The sequence below is a fragment of the Acanthochromis polyacanthus genome, chromosome 18 (assembly GCF_021347895.1).
Source record: "Acanthochromis polyacanthus isolate Apoly-LR-REF ecotype Palm Island chromosome 18, KAUST_Apoly_ChrSc, whole genome shotgun sequence".
NCBI classification, from domain to species: Eukaryota; Metazoa; Chordata; class Actinopteri; family Pomacentridae; genus Acanthochromis; species Acanthochromis polyacanthus.
Genome location: NC_067130.1, coordinates 33,945,173 through 33,961,721, shown reverse-complemented (window position 1 = coordinate 33,961,721; position 16,549 = coordinate 33,945,173).

Here is a 16,549-nt window from a genome sequence, read left to right as displayed (position 1 = left end):
TTCCAGTCTTTATGCTAAGCTAGGCTACTTCCATGCTAGTAGATGAGTTTATTTCTAAAACCAAACATCTGCTGTTTGTTTTTCTCCATCATTAAATCCTGTTTCCTCCGTCTCTGATCTGAACATGACGCTGTGTTAAAGCAGATACTTTTCCTCCTTATTATTTCTCTCCCAGGTGTTCTCTTCCCTGTATTCTCCTCGCTTCTGTTTTTTCTTTGCTGCTTATCTGAGGCTGACAGGTACTTCCACATTAGAGCTGCAAATTGTTCCGCCGCTCTATCGAGTGGAATCAAACACGCTCCGTATAAATAGCCTCTCCGGGCAGCAACACGCTGCGATTCGTCGTGTCAAAAGGTGGAAAAACGTCGGTTCTTAAAAACATGTGATGAGCAGGGAGGGTGAGATGCAGACAAACGCTGGGATTTAATGCCTTCAGAAATTCTTCTTCTCCTCTGTCCTGCTCTGGATGTGATTCCGGCCGGTCGGGAGGATTCCTTTTGAAAAGTGGTGCTAATTAAAATCCCCAGAAAAGCCAGAATTCAAAACAAAAGGCTTAGAACGGCCCCAGCCTTGAATGCAGATTAACTCCGTCAAATCCCTTTGTTCCGCTCAGCCTTCACGTTGACGGACGTCTTCCTTCCCGTTCCTGACATCAAGGTGTCGTCTTCGCCTCAGATGTTAACCTTGGCGCCTGGTGTGGGCGTCTGCATGGAGGCAGGTGAAGGAAACATGTTGATTGTGAAGAATCTGTGAAATCTGTTGTTCCTCTGAAGGATGAGAACCTCACAGAGGAGCTCGTCTTCCACCGGGAGGCCCTTCAGACAGCAGCTTCCCTCAGAAACATTCACTCAGTGAAACTTCCGGAGATCAGAGGCGGCCGCTGGAGGCCTTTTTTTTCGGAACGGCTTCACGTTCCTCCAGTAAATTCCTTTCTGGGTTCTGTGAGTGGAAATATTTAGTGACTTAAAGGTTAAATCATCGCTGCAGATGCATCACAAAACATCAGCGTTGGTAACAAACTGAAGATCACAGCGTCTACAAACAGCTTTCACCCACATCGTAAGCTTTTCTCTTTTGTTTTTCCTCGTCATTGAATCTTTTTATGACAAGAATTTCCAAAAAGACTCCTTTCCTGTCAAAGTGAAGCAGATTTCTACACAGTGAAGTCAATTAATATAATAATAATCATGATGCTGCCTCCACCGTGCTTCATCATGATGCTGCCACCACCATGCTTCACATCATGATGCTGCCTCCACCATGCTTCATCATGATGCTGCCACCACCATGGTTCACATCATGATGTTGCCTCCACCATGCTTCATCATGATGCTGCCACCACCATGCTTCACATCATGATGCTGCCTCCACCATGCTTCACATCATGATGCTGCCTCCACCATGCTTCATCATGATGCTGCCTCCACCATGCTTCATCATGATGCTGCCTCCACCGTGCTTCACATCATGATGCTGCCTCCACCATGCTTCATCATGATGCTGCCTCCACCATGCTTCATCATGATGCTGCCTCCACCATGCTTCATCATGATGCTGCCTCCACCATGCTTCATCATGATGCTGCCTCCACCGTGCTTCACATCATGATGCTGCCTCCACCATGCTTCATCATGATGCTGCCTCCACCATGCTTCACATCATGATGCTGCCTCCACCATGCTTCATCATGATGCTGCCTCCACCATGCTTCACATCATGATGCTGCCTCCACCATGCTTCATCATGATGCTGCCACCACCATGGTTCACATCATGATGCTGCCACCACCGTGCTTCACACCATGATGCTGCCACCACCATGCCTCACAGTGGAGATAGTGTGTTTGTGATGGTGTTCAGTTTTTGGTGTCCTCCAAACTTCTACCGAGACACAAGACAACAACAATAAATTTTACAAAGAGCATCAGAAACCAGCGAACATGATCTAGGTGAGAATGGTGAAACCTCCTCCTACAGTCGATACACAGAGCAGTGTGGAGTTTGTAAAGGTTGTGCTCTTTAACACTCCTCCAGGTTTATCATCGCTGCTTTATTTCCTTTAAGTTGGTGGAGCTGCTGTCTGAGCTGCTGCTGATGGACGGAAGCTCCTGCTGTTCCTCTTATAGACGCCGAGTTGTGCAGATCAATGTCAGGTGTCGCATTAACAACAGGAGCTTGGAGCTTCATTTGACAGCAGAGGTCACTCTGGAACAACCACGAGTCAGATATCACCAAGGTCACGATGGGACAGTTCACCACGGGAAGCACCAGATTTAATGTTTTTAATGTTCAGCCTCATTCAGAGCAGCAGCATCAGGGGCAATGAAACAAAAGTGGCACAAACAGATGCACAATCACAAAAAATGAATACAAAATGTACTAAATGATCACAAAGTGACACAAAACGCTTAAAATGAGTCCTAAACAACCACAAAGAGTCACAGAAAAAATAAAAATGCCGCTTCTGATGTGTGAATCTTATTACCAGAAGAAAAGCTTCTTATCCTGCAGCAGCAAAACCAAACACCGGATCAGATCCCAGAGCAGCAGAATTAGTGAAGATGTTAAAGAAGAGAACAGAATGAGATCCTCTGGGATTCACACTTTCATCTGAGATTTTAATGACTCCATTATTCAGAGAGCCGGAAGGGTTACTGTAGCAGCCATAAACCAGTAGAAAACCAGTAGAAAACCAGCAGTGAACCAGTAAAAAACATCAGTAAACCAGCAGTAACTCAGTAATAAACCAGCAGTAAGCCAGTAGTAACTCTGTAGTAAACCTCCCATAAAAAACACAACTGGGCTCACATTAAACTCATAAAGCCTTGTAGGAAAATACTCTAACCTTACACACGCATGTTACCTAAAAAAGATTCATCGAACTTGGACCGTGCTTCATATCATGATGCTGCCTCCACCGTGCTTCATATCATGATGCTGCCTCCACCGTGCTTCATATCATGATGCTGCCTCCACCGTGTTTCATATCATGATGCTGCCTCCACCATGCTTCATATCATGATGCTGCCTCCACCGTGCTTCATATCATGATGCTGCCTCCACCGTGTTTCATATCATGATGCTGCCTCCACCATGCTTCACATCATGATGCTGCCTCCACCGTGTTTCATATCATGATGCTGCCTCCACCGTGCTTCATATCATGATGCTGCCTCCACCGTGCTTCATATCATGATGCTGCCTCCACCGTGCTTCATATCATGATGCTGCCTCCACCGTGTTTCATATCATGATGCTGCCTCCACCGTGCTTCATATCATGATGCTGCCTCCACCGTGCTTCATATCATGATGCTGCCTCCACCGTGCTTCATATCATGATGCTGCCTCCACCGTGCTTCATATCATGATGCTGCCTCAACCGTGTTTCATATCATGATGCTGCCTCAACCGTGTTTCATATCATGATGCTGCCTCCACCGTGCTTCATATCATGATGCTGCCTCCACCGTGCTTCATATCATGATGCTGCCTCCACCATGTTTCATCATGATGCCTCCACCGTGCTTCACATTGGGGATGGTGTGTTTGTGATGTTTAGTGCTTGGTGTCAACAAAGCATCTAGTTTTTTGGACAAAAACCTCCATTTTTGGTCTCATTTACATGAATGAAACTTTGGTTGAATCTTTGGTTGAATCATCATGGTTGAATCTTTGGTTGAATTTGAATCTTCGTAGTTGAATCTTCTACTAGTTGGATCTTCATGGTTGTATCTGAATCTTCGTGGTTGAATCTTTGCTTGAATCTTCATGGTTGTATCTGAATCTCCATGGTTGTATTTGAATCTTCTCGGTTGAATCTTCTACTAGTCGGATCTTCTTGGTTGTATCTGAATCTTCTCGGTTGAATCTTTGTCTGTAACTCTGACTGAGTAAATGTTTATCGAGCAGCTTCTCATCCTGACAGGCTGCAGCTGCGTTTTCATGTTTCTCCAACAACTTTAAAGTGACGTCTTTAAAACGCCGCACGCTAAGCGCTTCGCAGCTATTAAAGCAGTTGCTAGGAAACAGATTCCTGCTGCTCCTGTTTGGTTCCACAGAATAAATTCACAGACAGATGGAACAACAGCGATACTGGCTGATGCACAATAATCTCTCAGGACTCCGTCAAATTACTGCTGGACACAGCGATTTCTTCCTGCAGCTCAGCAGGGAGTAGAACGGCCACTTTATTAGGAACAGCTGGGCAACACAACCCAGCAGGCTGACAGGGTGGACAGAATGAGAGGAACACCTCAGTATGATGCAGCAGCTGCTCAGTGGACAGAAAATCATCTGGTCCTGCTGGTGGCAGTGGTTCATGTTCTGTCTCCATCCAGCTAAAACTAGAAAACAAGAAATTGGACATTAAGAACAACTTTGTGTTGTTTTCTTTTCTTCTGATCTGTTGTAGTTAAAGCACCTGTCACCATGTGTTTCAGTAAAAATCACATCTTTGCATTGTGGTGTGTGTTGAATTATCATCAGTTTCTCTGTTTAGTGTCTGTATGAGAGCATTACAGCAAAATAAGCATCGTATGTAGAACAAAAAGGCGACATAAGATGTCAAAAATAAGATTTAAAACAACAAAAATGGGACTCAAAACAAGAGGCAAAAAAAAGCCCCACAGAGAAATAAAATGACAGAAACAAGACGCAAAATGTTAAAAAAAAAAAAGCTTCAACACACCCAAAAGAAGACACTAAACAACAAAAATAACAAAAAATGTCAAGAATGAGACACAACATGACAAAAATGAGAAACGCATTATCAAAAACAAGACAAAAAGAAACAAAAGAGAACAAAAATGTATAAAACAAGAAAAAGAAGGCACAAAACAACAAAAAGAACAGAAAAATTTCCAAAAGAAGACAAAAAGCAAGAAAAAGAGAACAAAAATGTCAAAAACAAGATATGAAACAGCAGAAAGACAATAAAAAATGTCAAAAACAAGCTATAAAACAACAAAAGAGGACACAAAACAAAAGAGAGGCAAAAAAGTTCCACAGAGAAATAAAACGGAACAAACAAGACACAAAATGTCAAAAAAATACAAAAACAAAAAGAAAACAAAAAATGTCAAAAGCGAGACACAAAACTGGACACAAATTCACAAAAAGGAGACTAAAAAACAATAAATATAATAAAACAACCACAAAACAACCAAAACAAGACACAAAACTAAAAAATCAAGAAACAAAATGTAAAAAAAATGGATGCAAAACAGGAGACAAGAAATTTCAAAAATAGCCACAAAACAACCAAACTGAGACACAGAACAACAAAAACATGCCACCAAATGAGCACAGAGATCTGAAATAACACAAAACAGACACACAAACCTGTAACTTCATTTATTAGACAACCAACACCTAGACCTCTATGAACATCTAGACCTCTATGAACACCTAGACCTCTAAGAACACCGAGACCTCTATAAACATCTGGACCTCTATGAACACCTGGACCTCTATGAACATCTAGACCTCTATGAACACCTAGACCTCTAAGAACACCTAGACCTCTATGAACACCTGGACCTCTATGAACATCTAGACCTCTATGAACACCTAGACCTCTAAGAACACCTAGACCTCTATGAACATCTAGACCTCTATGAACACCTAGACCTCTATGAACATCTGGACCTCTATGAACACCTGGACCTCTATGAACATCTGGACCTCTATGAACACCTGGACCTCTATGAACACCTGGACCTCTATGAACATCTGGACCTCTATGAACATCTGGACCTCTATGAACACCTGGACCTCTATGAACACCTGGACCTCTATGAACACCTAGACCTCTAAGAACACCTAGACCTCTATGAACGTCTGGACCTCTATGAACGTCTGGACCTCTATGAACATCTAGACCTCTATGAACACCTGGACCTCTATGAAAGTCTGGACCTCTATGAACATCTGGACCTCTATGAACATCTAGACCTCTATGAACACCTAGACCTCTATGAACATCTGGACCTCTATGAACACCTAGACCTCTATGAACACCTGGACCTCTATGAACATCTGGACCTCTATGAACATCTAGACCTCTATGAACACCTAGACCTCTATGAACATCTGGACCTCTATGAACACCTAGACCTCTATGAACATCTGGACCTCTATGAACACGTAGACCTCTATGAACACCTAGACCTCTATGAACATCTGGACCTCTATGAACATCTAGACCTCTATGACCACCTAGACCTCTATGAACATCTAGACCTCTATGAACATCTGGACCTCTATGAACACCTAGACCTGTATGAACATCTAGACCTCTACGAACACCTAGACCTCTATGAACATCTAGACCTCTATGAACACCTAGACCTGTATGAACACCTAGACCTCTATGAACACCTAGACCTCTATGAACATCTGGACCTCCGTGAACACCTAGACCTCTATGAACATTTAGGCCTTTATGAACACCAACATCTAGACACCAGTCACTGAGTCATTTTAAACAAATTTCAAGTTATTTTGGATTGAACTTAGGTAATTTCTGACAGATTCTCATGGTGAAAATACAAAAAAAATGAAATTCAGGTCTGAAAACATCTACAATTCTTGCAATTCTAAATGAGTCACTGAATAATAACTTTAATGCTGATGAAAAAAAACTCCAGAATCCACCTCCAGACGGTGAATCAAACACAGAAGCCGATGAAGCTTCATTAAAACAAAGCAGAAAGGAAACAGAAGCAGAGAAAAGCAGTAAAACTAAAGGACTGAGAGAATAAAAGCAGCTCAGGGAGGATAAACAAACAGGTGAAGACAGAATTAAAACAGAATTGAAATTAAACCCAAGTAACAGGGAACAGGTGGAAACGTTCAGGGAACCACCAGAGAACCAGCAGGAAAACCAGCACAGATAAATAAACTCCAGCCAAAGACACATCCAGCTTCATTCCAGCTAGATCCCAGCTGGAATGAAGATGTTGACAAAAGGAGTTTTTCCTGACAAACCAGTTGAACTTCTGAAAATATTCTGCAGGTTTTTACTGAATCTATCCATCTGATTTAAATAACAGTTTATTCCTAAAACACAAAGACCAAAGAGTTTTTCTGATGTTTGTGTCTCTTTGCAGTCGCTTTGTGTCTTTGTGGTTGTTTTGTGTCTCTTTTAGGGCTGGCCTGAATAGTGGTTTCTGGTCTCCGGATATTCGCGCCCTATTAAAGACGAATATCTGAATATTCGCTCCATAACGTCCAGCGGGGGGGGGGGGGGGGGGGGGGGTAGACGGCCCGAATATTCGGATCCATTCGTCTGGTCTCCCAGACACAAACTTTACACACTGCCTTCGTTTTGTCTTCAGTTAAACTGAAGAATTCCCAAACAGAGGAGGTCTTCAGCATCTTGTCTTGTGTTTATCCAATGAAGTGAAGCGTGACGTCAGAGTCAGCAGCAACCCGGACATTAGGGTGGTGGTAAGAAACACGACGGGGTGAGCCGAAGTGGGCCGAAGGCGAAGGGAAGAGACGAGCTCTGAATATTTTCGTCTGGGTGGAGGAGGGGGTGATCACATAGACATATGTGTATATGTTTATGTGATCACAGATGGGATGAGCCGATGTGGGCCAAAGGCGGAGGGAAGACAGTAACGCCGAATAGTCGTTGCGCCCGGTAACGTCTGACCGAGGGGGTTTGGGGGCGGGCCGAATATTCGGATACCAAATTAATATCCGGATACCGTCCTAGCGAACGAATATTCGGATATTCGGCATATTCGGGATATTCGGGTCCAGCCCTAGTCTGTTTGTGGTTGTTTAGTGTATCTTTGTGGTCATTTTGTGTCTTTGTGGTTGTTTTTTGTATCTTTGTGGTCATTTTTTATCTCTTTGTGGTTGTCTTTTAATCTTTGTGGTCGTTTTGAGTCTATTGGAGGTTGTTATGTGCCTCCTTAGATCATTTTGTGTCTCTTTGTGGTCATTTTTGTCTCTTTTTGTGTGTGTTGTTGAAGCGCCTTCAGCTATAGTTCTACTTCCTGTGTTTCTCTCTGGATCTATAAATCTGTTTCCATTTTGGAGAGATTTTAAATCCTTTTTGATGGGTTTTAGGTCATTATGGACAAGTTTGAAGTATTTTAGGGCAGGCTGGACAAGTTTTAATTCATGTTTGACAAGTTTAGAGTCATTTTTAAACAAGTTATAGGTCGCTTTGGACACATTTCCTGTCATTTTGGACAGATTTTATGTAATTTTGGACAAATTTAAAATCATTTTGGACAGGTTTTAATTAATTTTAGACAGATTTTAGGTCATTCTGGAGATGTTTTGAGTATTTTAGGACAATGTCTACACATTTTAGGTCATTTTAGACATTTTTTAGGTCATTTTGAACAGGTTTTGAGTATTTTTGGACAATTTGGACAGGTTTCAATTAATTTTAGACAGATTTTAGGTCATTTTAGACAGGTTTTAGGTCATTGTGGAGAGGATTTAGGTCATTTTGGACATGTCTCTTTTCATTTTGAAACAGATTTTAGGTCATTTTGTACAGGTTAGCTGTTGTACCGTGATTCTGGTGGATCATCTTTCTCACTCAGACGTTAATTTCAGTCCCAATGTTGTTCTGCAGTTTGAGATGTGGAGTGGAATAATTCGTCCTCTGGAGAAGCAGCAGTGTTTGTTTCCTGCTGCAGCCAAAAGATAATGAGCTGCTGCTTCTGAGAGCATCTCCTCACTTTCATGTCTCTGTAACTTCCTCAGAAAACTTTAACTGCTTCCTGTTTGCAGCAGCACAAACAGACCGGTGAGAAGCCGGTGAGGGATCTCTGGGCGGTGGAGGAGGAACAGCGGGACAGAAAAATGTAAAACATGAACCTGGACGACGTTTCCAGGAATGAAAGGAGTGAAATTGGCTTCAGAGATGAAGGTGGATGGAGAGTCGCTCTGAAAGCGTTTGATTCGTTCATTCAAAGGTTCCCACGGCGAGCAGCAGGTAAACACTGAACACATCACACACAGACACACAACCACAACACCACCAGCTTCACCAGGTGTTCCCCAACAGCAGCTGGAATGTGCTCAGACCCACAAAATGACCACAAAAAGACACAAAATGACAAAAAGACAGACAAAATTATCACAGGCACAAAATGACCACAAAGAGACACAAAATGACTAAAAGACGAAAAAAACAATCACTTAAAGACACAAAACAACCACAGAAAGACACAAAACAACCACAAAACAACACAAAACAACCACAAAAGTATAAAACAACCACAAAGAGACCAAAAAGTACAAGAAAAAGACACAAAATGACCACAAAGAGACACAAAATGACCACAAAGAGACACAAAATGACTAAAAGACGAAAAAACAATCACTTAAAGACACAAAACAACCACAGAAAGACACAAAACAACCACAAAACAACACAAAACAACCACAAAAGTATAAAACAACCACAAAGAGACCAAAAAGTACAAGAAAAAGACACAAAATGACCACAAAGAGACACAAAATTACCACAAAGAGACACAAAATGACAAAAAGACGGAAAAAACAATAACTTAAAGACACAAAACAACCACAGAAAGACACAAAACAACCACAAAAGTATAAAACAACAACAAAGAGACCAAAAAGTACAAGAAAAAGACATAAAATGACCACAAAGAGACACAAAATAACCACAAAAGACACAAAATGACAAAAAGATAGACAAAATTATCACAGAAACACAAAATGACCACAATGATGAAAAAAACCAATCACTTAAAGACACAAAATAACCACAAAAGACAAAATGTCACAAAGGAACAGAAAATGACCACAGAGACTCAAAAAACATCCACATAAAGACAGAAAACAACGACAAAAAACACAAAATAACTACAAAAAGACTGCAAAAAGACAAAAAACAACCACAAAAAGACACAAAACAACCACAAAATGACGGCAAAACCATAACTTTTTCAACCCACGGTTTCTTTCCATCTCTATCTGTGAATCACATCTCGTTACTTTGAACCTTAAAATCTCCCAGAACTCTCCGTACTAATACCGTTAAACGTGTAGTTGAGCTGAGTACTCGAGTAAACGTACTCCTGAGGTGTAATCAGAGTAAAGTACTGATGAGGTGTAATCAGAGTAAAGTACTCCTGAGGCGTCCTATTTAAAGCTGCTCTGGCAGATGTTTGTTTTGCCCTTCAGGTTGGATTAACTTTAAGCCTTTTACACGACGCCAAGCAGACGGCGAGAAAACCTTTACGTGATCAGACCAGGAGTTCAGACGATGAAGAAGACATAAAACAGAAGAAGCAGAAGCAGACTGAGTTTCTGGTGTTCCTGTTCATCTCTCAGCCTCATGTTCCTCCACCAGAAGAATCTGAACCCTCAGTGAGTTCCTTCAGACCTACTGAAGTCATTTTCATGGAGTTTGTCTCTGAACCATCAGTGATGTGGATTCATAATTCATGAAGCTTCTGTCTTTAAACTTTAACTCCCAGTCATTAATACATTTAACACTCTTTCCCTGATTGTCTGAAGCCTCAGAGGTCATTTCAAACCATCTAAGCATGAAAACATGAAGATCTGCTCTGAGCTCCATGATCAGGTCTCATCTCTCTGAAAGCTGCAGCTCCAAACTGGAAATAAATCTTTAAAATCACTCACTGCACAACACAAAGCAGAGTTAAAGACGAGATTCTGCAATGAAACATTTGTAGGAATTCACTCACGCAGTCTTCTAGAAGCAGTGATTATGAAGAGGAAACATCCAGAAAACACAACAACTGACTGCAGAGACGCAAAACCACCACAAAGAGACACAAAACCACCACAAAGAGACACAAAACAACCATAGACACACAAAAAGACCACAAAGAGACGCAAAACCACCACAAAGAGACACAAAATCACCACAAAGAGACACAAAAAAACCACAAAGAGACACACAACAGCCACAAAGAGACACAAAACCGCCACAAAGAGACACAAAACCACCACAAAGAGACACAAAACCGCCACAAAGAGACACAAAACCACCACAAAGAGACACAAAACAGCCATAGAGACACAAAACAACCACAAAGAGACACAAAACCGCCACAAAGAGACACAAAACCACCACAAAGAGACACAAAACAGCCACAAAGAGACACAAAACCGCCACAAAGAGACACAAAACCACCACAAAGAGACACAAAACAGCCATAGAGACACAAAACAACCACAAAGAGACACAAAACCACCACAAAGAGACACAAAACAACCACAAAGAGACGCAAAACCACCACAAAGAGACACAAAACCACCACAAAGAGACACAAAACAACCATAGACACACAAAAAGACCACAAAGAGACGCAAAACCACCACAAAGAGACGCAAAACCACCACAAAGAGACACAAAACTACCACAAAGAGACACAAAACTGCCACAAAGAGACACAAAACAGCCACAAAGAGACACAAAACCGCCACATAAGACACAAAACAACCATAGACACACAAAACCACCACAAAGGGACACAAAACAGCCACAGAGACACAAAACAACCACAAAGAGACACAAAACCGCCACAAAGAGACACAAAACCGCCACAAAGAGACACAAAACCACCACAAAGAGACACAAAACAACCATAGACACACAAAACCACCACAAAGAGACACAAAACAGCCACAGAGACACAAAACAACCACAAAGCGACACAAAACCGCCACAAAGAGACACAAAACAGCCACAAAGAGACACAAAACCACCACAAAGAGACACAAAACAACCACAAAGAGACACAAAACCGCCACAAAGAGACGCAAAACAACCACAAAGAGACACAAAACCACCACAAAGAGACACAAAACCACCACAAAGAGACACAAAACAACCACAAAGAGACACAAAACCACCACAAAGAGACACAAAACCGCCACAAAGAGACACAAAACAGCCACAAAGAGACACAAAACCACCACAAAGAGACACAAAACAACCACAAAGAGACACAAAACCGCCACAAAGAGACGCAAAACCACCACAAAGAGACACAAAACAACCACAAAGAGACACAAAACCACCACAAAGAGACACAAAACCACCACAAAGAGACACAAAACCACCACAAAGAGACACAAAACAGCCACAGAGACACAAAACAACCACAAAGAGACACAAAACCGCCACAAAGAGACGCAAAACCACCACAAAGAGACACAAAACCACCACAAAGAGACAGAAAACAACCACAAAGAGACACAAAACCACCACAAAGAGACACAAAACAACCACAAAGAGACGCAAAACCACCACAAAGAGACACAAAACAACCACAAAGAGACACAAAACAGCCACAGAGACACAAAACAACCACAAAGAGACACAAAACCGCCACAAAGAGACGCAAAACCACCACAAAGAGACACAAAACAGTCACAAAGAGACACAAAACCACCACAAAGAGACACAAAACAGCCACAGAGACACAAAACAACCACAAAGAGACACAAAACCGCCACAAAGAGACGCAAAACCACCACAAAGAGACACAAAACCACCACAAAGAGACACAAAACAACCACAAAGAGACACAAAACCACCACAAAGAGACACAAAACAACCACAAAGAGACGCAAAACCACCACAAAGAGACACAAAACAACCACAAAGAGACACAAAACCACCACAAAGAGACACAAAACAACCACAAAGAGACGCAAAACCACCACAAAGAGACACAAAACAACCACAAAGAGACACAAAACCACCACAAAGAGACACAAAACAACCACAAAGAGACGCAAAACCACCACAAAGAGACACAAAACCACCACAAAGAGACACAAAACAACCACAAAGAGACGCAAAACCACCACAAAGAGACACAAAACAACCACAAAGAGACACAAAACCACCACAAAGAGACACAAAACAACCACAAAGAGACGCAAAACCACCACAAAGAGACACAAAACAACCACAAAGAGACACAAAACCACCACAAAGAGACACAGAATAACTGTCTCCTTGTTGTTGGTTTTCATCTGGAGCAGTTAAAGGAGAAGAACTCCACGGAGGTCGACTACTTTCTGCAGCTTCTGTTCCATCACAGCAGTAAAACTTACAGAGAACAGGACCAGTAATGCTGTACATTACATTCAGACGAGTGAAGCTAAAGCCATTAACGGTGCTGCTGTGATGTTTCTATGAGGCGTTATTTGGTTTTAATTGAGGTTTTTGTGTGAATGTAATAGAAACATGAAAAATCAAGTGGAAATGATGTAAAACTGCTGCAGACTGGTTTAATAAAGCACCGAAGCCTCAGGGATCTGTTTTGATATTTGCTTTTACAGACACTTGCTTCATATTTCCCCCCAAATATCTTTACTCTCATTAGTTTTTCCAATATTTTCAGCTGGGATTAGAATGGCCTCCTTCATCTCAGCGGCTTTGATCAGCTTCCTGCGTCCAGAAACAAAAATGGACTCCGAAGTCTGCGAACCTTTCAGCCGCACTTTGTGTTCCGTCACGTCGAGATCTCTGCCGAGGAGGAAATTGGAAGCAGCACTCGGCTTTCATCTTTCCACCTCCCCACCGACTGGAATTAGGAAACACACGGCGGGCCAACAGGCTTTTCCTCCAGCAGCAGATGATCCCGCTTTGACCTCTGCATGGATGCAAACGCTGCGACCGGCGCCGCACACAGACCTGCAAATTACAGCTCGATTACAGCGCTGGGCTGCAGAGGAGTGAAGGATGTTTGCGCCGTTCAAAGCTGCTGGCTGAGGCGGAGGGATTGGGAGGTGGCAGCGCCTCGGTTCATGAAAGCACAACTGGAGGCGACTGGCGCCAAACAATGAAGAATCCCTCCTCAGCCGGGGACACACTCAGCACAAATCAAAGCGGGAAAACAAAGCAGATGACAACCTGGTGAATTTTAATCAGCTTTGAGTCAGCAGCTTTTTACACATCCCTTTCTTCCTCAATGTCACCGACACACACAGCAGCTAACCTGTAATAAACAGCTGCAGGTGGAGGAAGGAGCTGCTGCCACTTTCTGCCTCTTTATGCGTCACTTCAGAGGAAATTCTTTTCATCTGACAGCTGCAGGTAGAATTCACCTCTCTGAAAACACATTATGTACTTTATATATCCAAAATGACTTAGAACCTGTCCAAAATTACATAAGCATGTCCAAAATCACTTGAAACCTGTTCAAAATGGCCTAAAACGTGTCCAAAGTGACTTATTACATGTCCAAAATTACATAAAACATGTCCACAATTCTATAAAATATCTCCAAAGTCATTTAAAACATGTCCACAATCGCTTAAAACTTGTCCAAAATTACATAAAACATGTCCACAATCGCTTAAAACTTGTCCAAAATTACATAAAACATGTCCACAATCGCTTAAAGCTTGTCCAAAATTACATAAAACATGTCCACAATTCTATAAAATATCTCCAGTCATTTAAAAAATGTCCAAAATGACTTAGAAGCTGTGCAAAATGACTTAAAACCTGTCCAAAATGTCATAAAACATGTCCACGATTCTATAAAATATCTCCAAAGTCTCTTAAAACCTGTCCAAAATCACGGAAAATCTGACCAAAATTACATAAAACATGTCCACAATCGCTTAAAACTTGTCCAAAATTACAGAAATGTGTCCAAAATGACTTAGAACCTGTGCAAAATGACTTAAAACCTGTCCAAAATTACATAAAACGTCCAAAATCACTTAAAACATGTTCAAAATCACTTAAAACCTGTCCAAAATGACTTAAAACATGCCCAAAATCACTGAAAATCTGACCAAAATGACATAAAGCCTTTCCAAAACTACATAAAACCTGTCCAAAATCACTGTGACTGTGGATGTCATCAGGGTTGGACTGGGATCATACATGTTCAGTTTGAGGCGGACTGGAGCATGTTCAGGACAGTTGGACACAAGGGCGTAGGTTTGCATAGGGACGGTAGGGACATAACACTACCAACTTTTCAAGAGGGTCAAATTGTCCCCACCAACTTTTAAGCAACCTTATTTATAATGAGTTCAGTTATATAGGTAATTTTGATTGTCTTCCCACATGTAAGGATAGAATTGACCCTACCATTATTAAGTGAATTATTTTCATTATGTTCAGACCAGGTTCAGACTTACATTTACCCCTTTTCACTTGCTGAATGTGCCGGTCCAATCAAACGTGCGTTTGATTGGCTGATGACTTGACTCAAAATGCCCAAAATATGACACGTAATTCAAAATGGCCGACTTCCTGTTGGGTTTTGGGTATGTGTGCAGGCGGCTTTTCTGTGTGTCCTGATGTTGCAGGTGTGTACTGAACTTCACAGCTGTAGGTGAAACGTGGTTGGAGGGCTGAAATTTTCACATTTTCAAGAATTTTTAGGGCCTCAGAAATGCATTTGTTTCATCTGAAGTACAGGAGGTCCTCGTGTTACATCGTTGTTTCGTTCCTACGGTGTGAGGTAAGCTGATTTTCACCTTAAGTCAGAACTCCGGTGAAAACGTGAACAAAGCCGCTCCGTGCATCGTGATCAGTTTACATGTTAGTACGACTACAGTAAGGACAGCAGTCATCAGCTCACACTGAAACACAACTCAGTCAAGAAATACAAGTCTGATGTAGCTGTAAGTCTGACTTCTGTAAGTCTGACTTCTGTAAGTCTGACTTCTGTAAGTCTGACTTATGTAAGTCTGACTTCTGTAAGTCTGACTTCTGTAAGTCTGACTTATGTAAGTCTGACTTATGTAAGTCTGACTTCTGTAAGTCTGACTTCTGTAAGTCTGACTTATGTAAGTCTGACTTCTGTAAGTCTGACTTCTGTAAGTCTGACTTCTGTAAGTCTGACTTATGCTTCCATGAGAAGTTAGTGAATGCAGCATGAGTAAATGTGGCGGCTAACGTAAACAGAGCCGTCTCACAGCGCCGCATCATGTGTTCCTTCTGTTTGCCAGCTCGTTCCACACATCCAGCTCTGACCTAACGATGACACAACAGACTCCCTGTACAGAAAGTACCGCTCCCTTACACTAGGCTCCTGTCCCTGTTGGTGCTTCTTACATTCTTACATTTGCTCTCATACTGAACAACAGACGACTCTGAATCAGGTCAGCTTTCCCTAAAACGTCCAGACTGATTTAAAGCCGTCAGACAGAATGGATGACTGCTGTTTGTTTTGTCTCTGAGTTCACGGAGGTTGAAGCTGTTGTTCCAGGACGTTTAACCGCAGATAAAACTCTGCTTTCAGGTAAATGTGTCTCCACTTCCAGCAGATTTACATCCACGGCCAAATAAACAGCCCTAACCAGCGGAGACGATGTTTGCGTGGATGGAGGTTCTCCACCTCTGCGGTCCAGAGGTCAAAGCGGTGCCGTCAGGCCTTAATAACGTTCTCCGGTGTTATCTCCATCATCAGACGTCCCTGTGAGCGTCCAGAGGGAAGGACCGGCTGACATTATGCCGAAGACAAAGACGCTGAAATGTCCCGACTCACTTATCTGCCTGCCATTTCCTAAAAGGAATGTAATTTCTGCAGAAATCAAAAC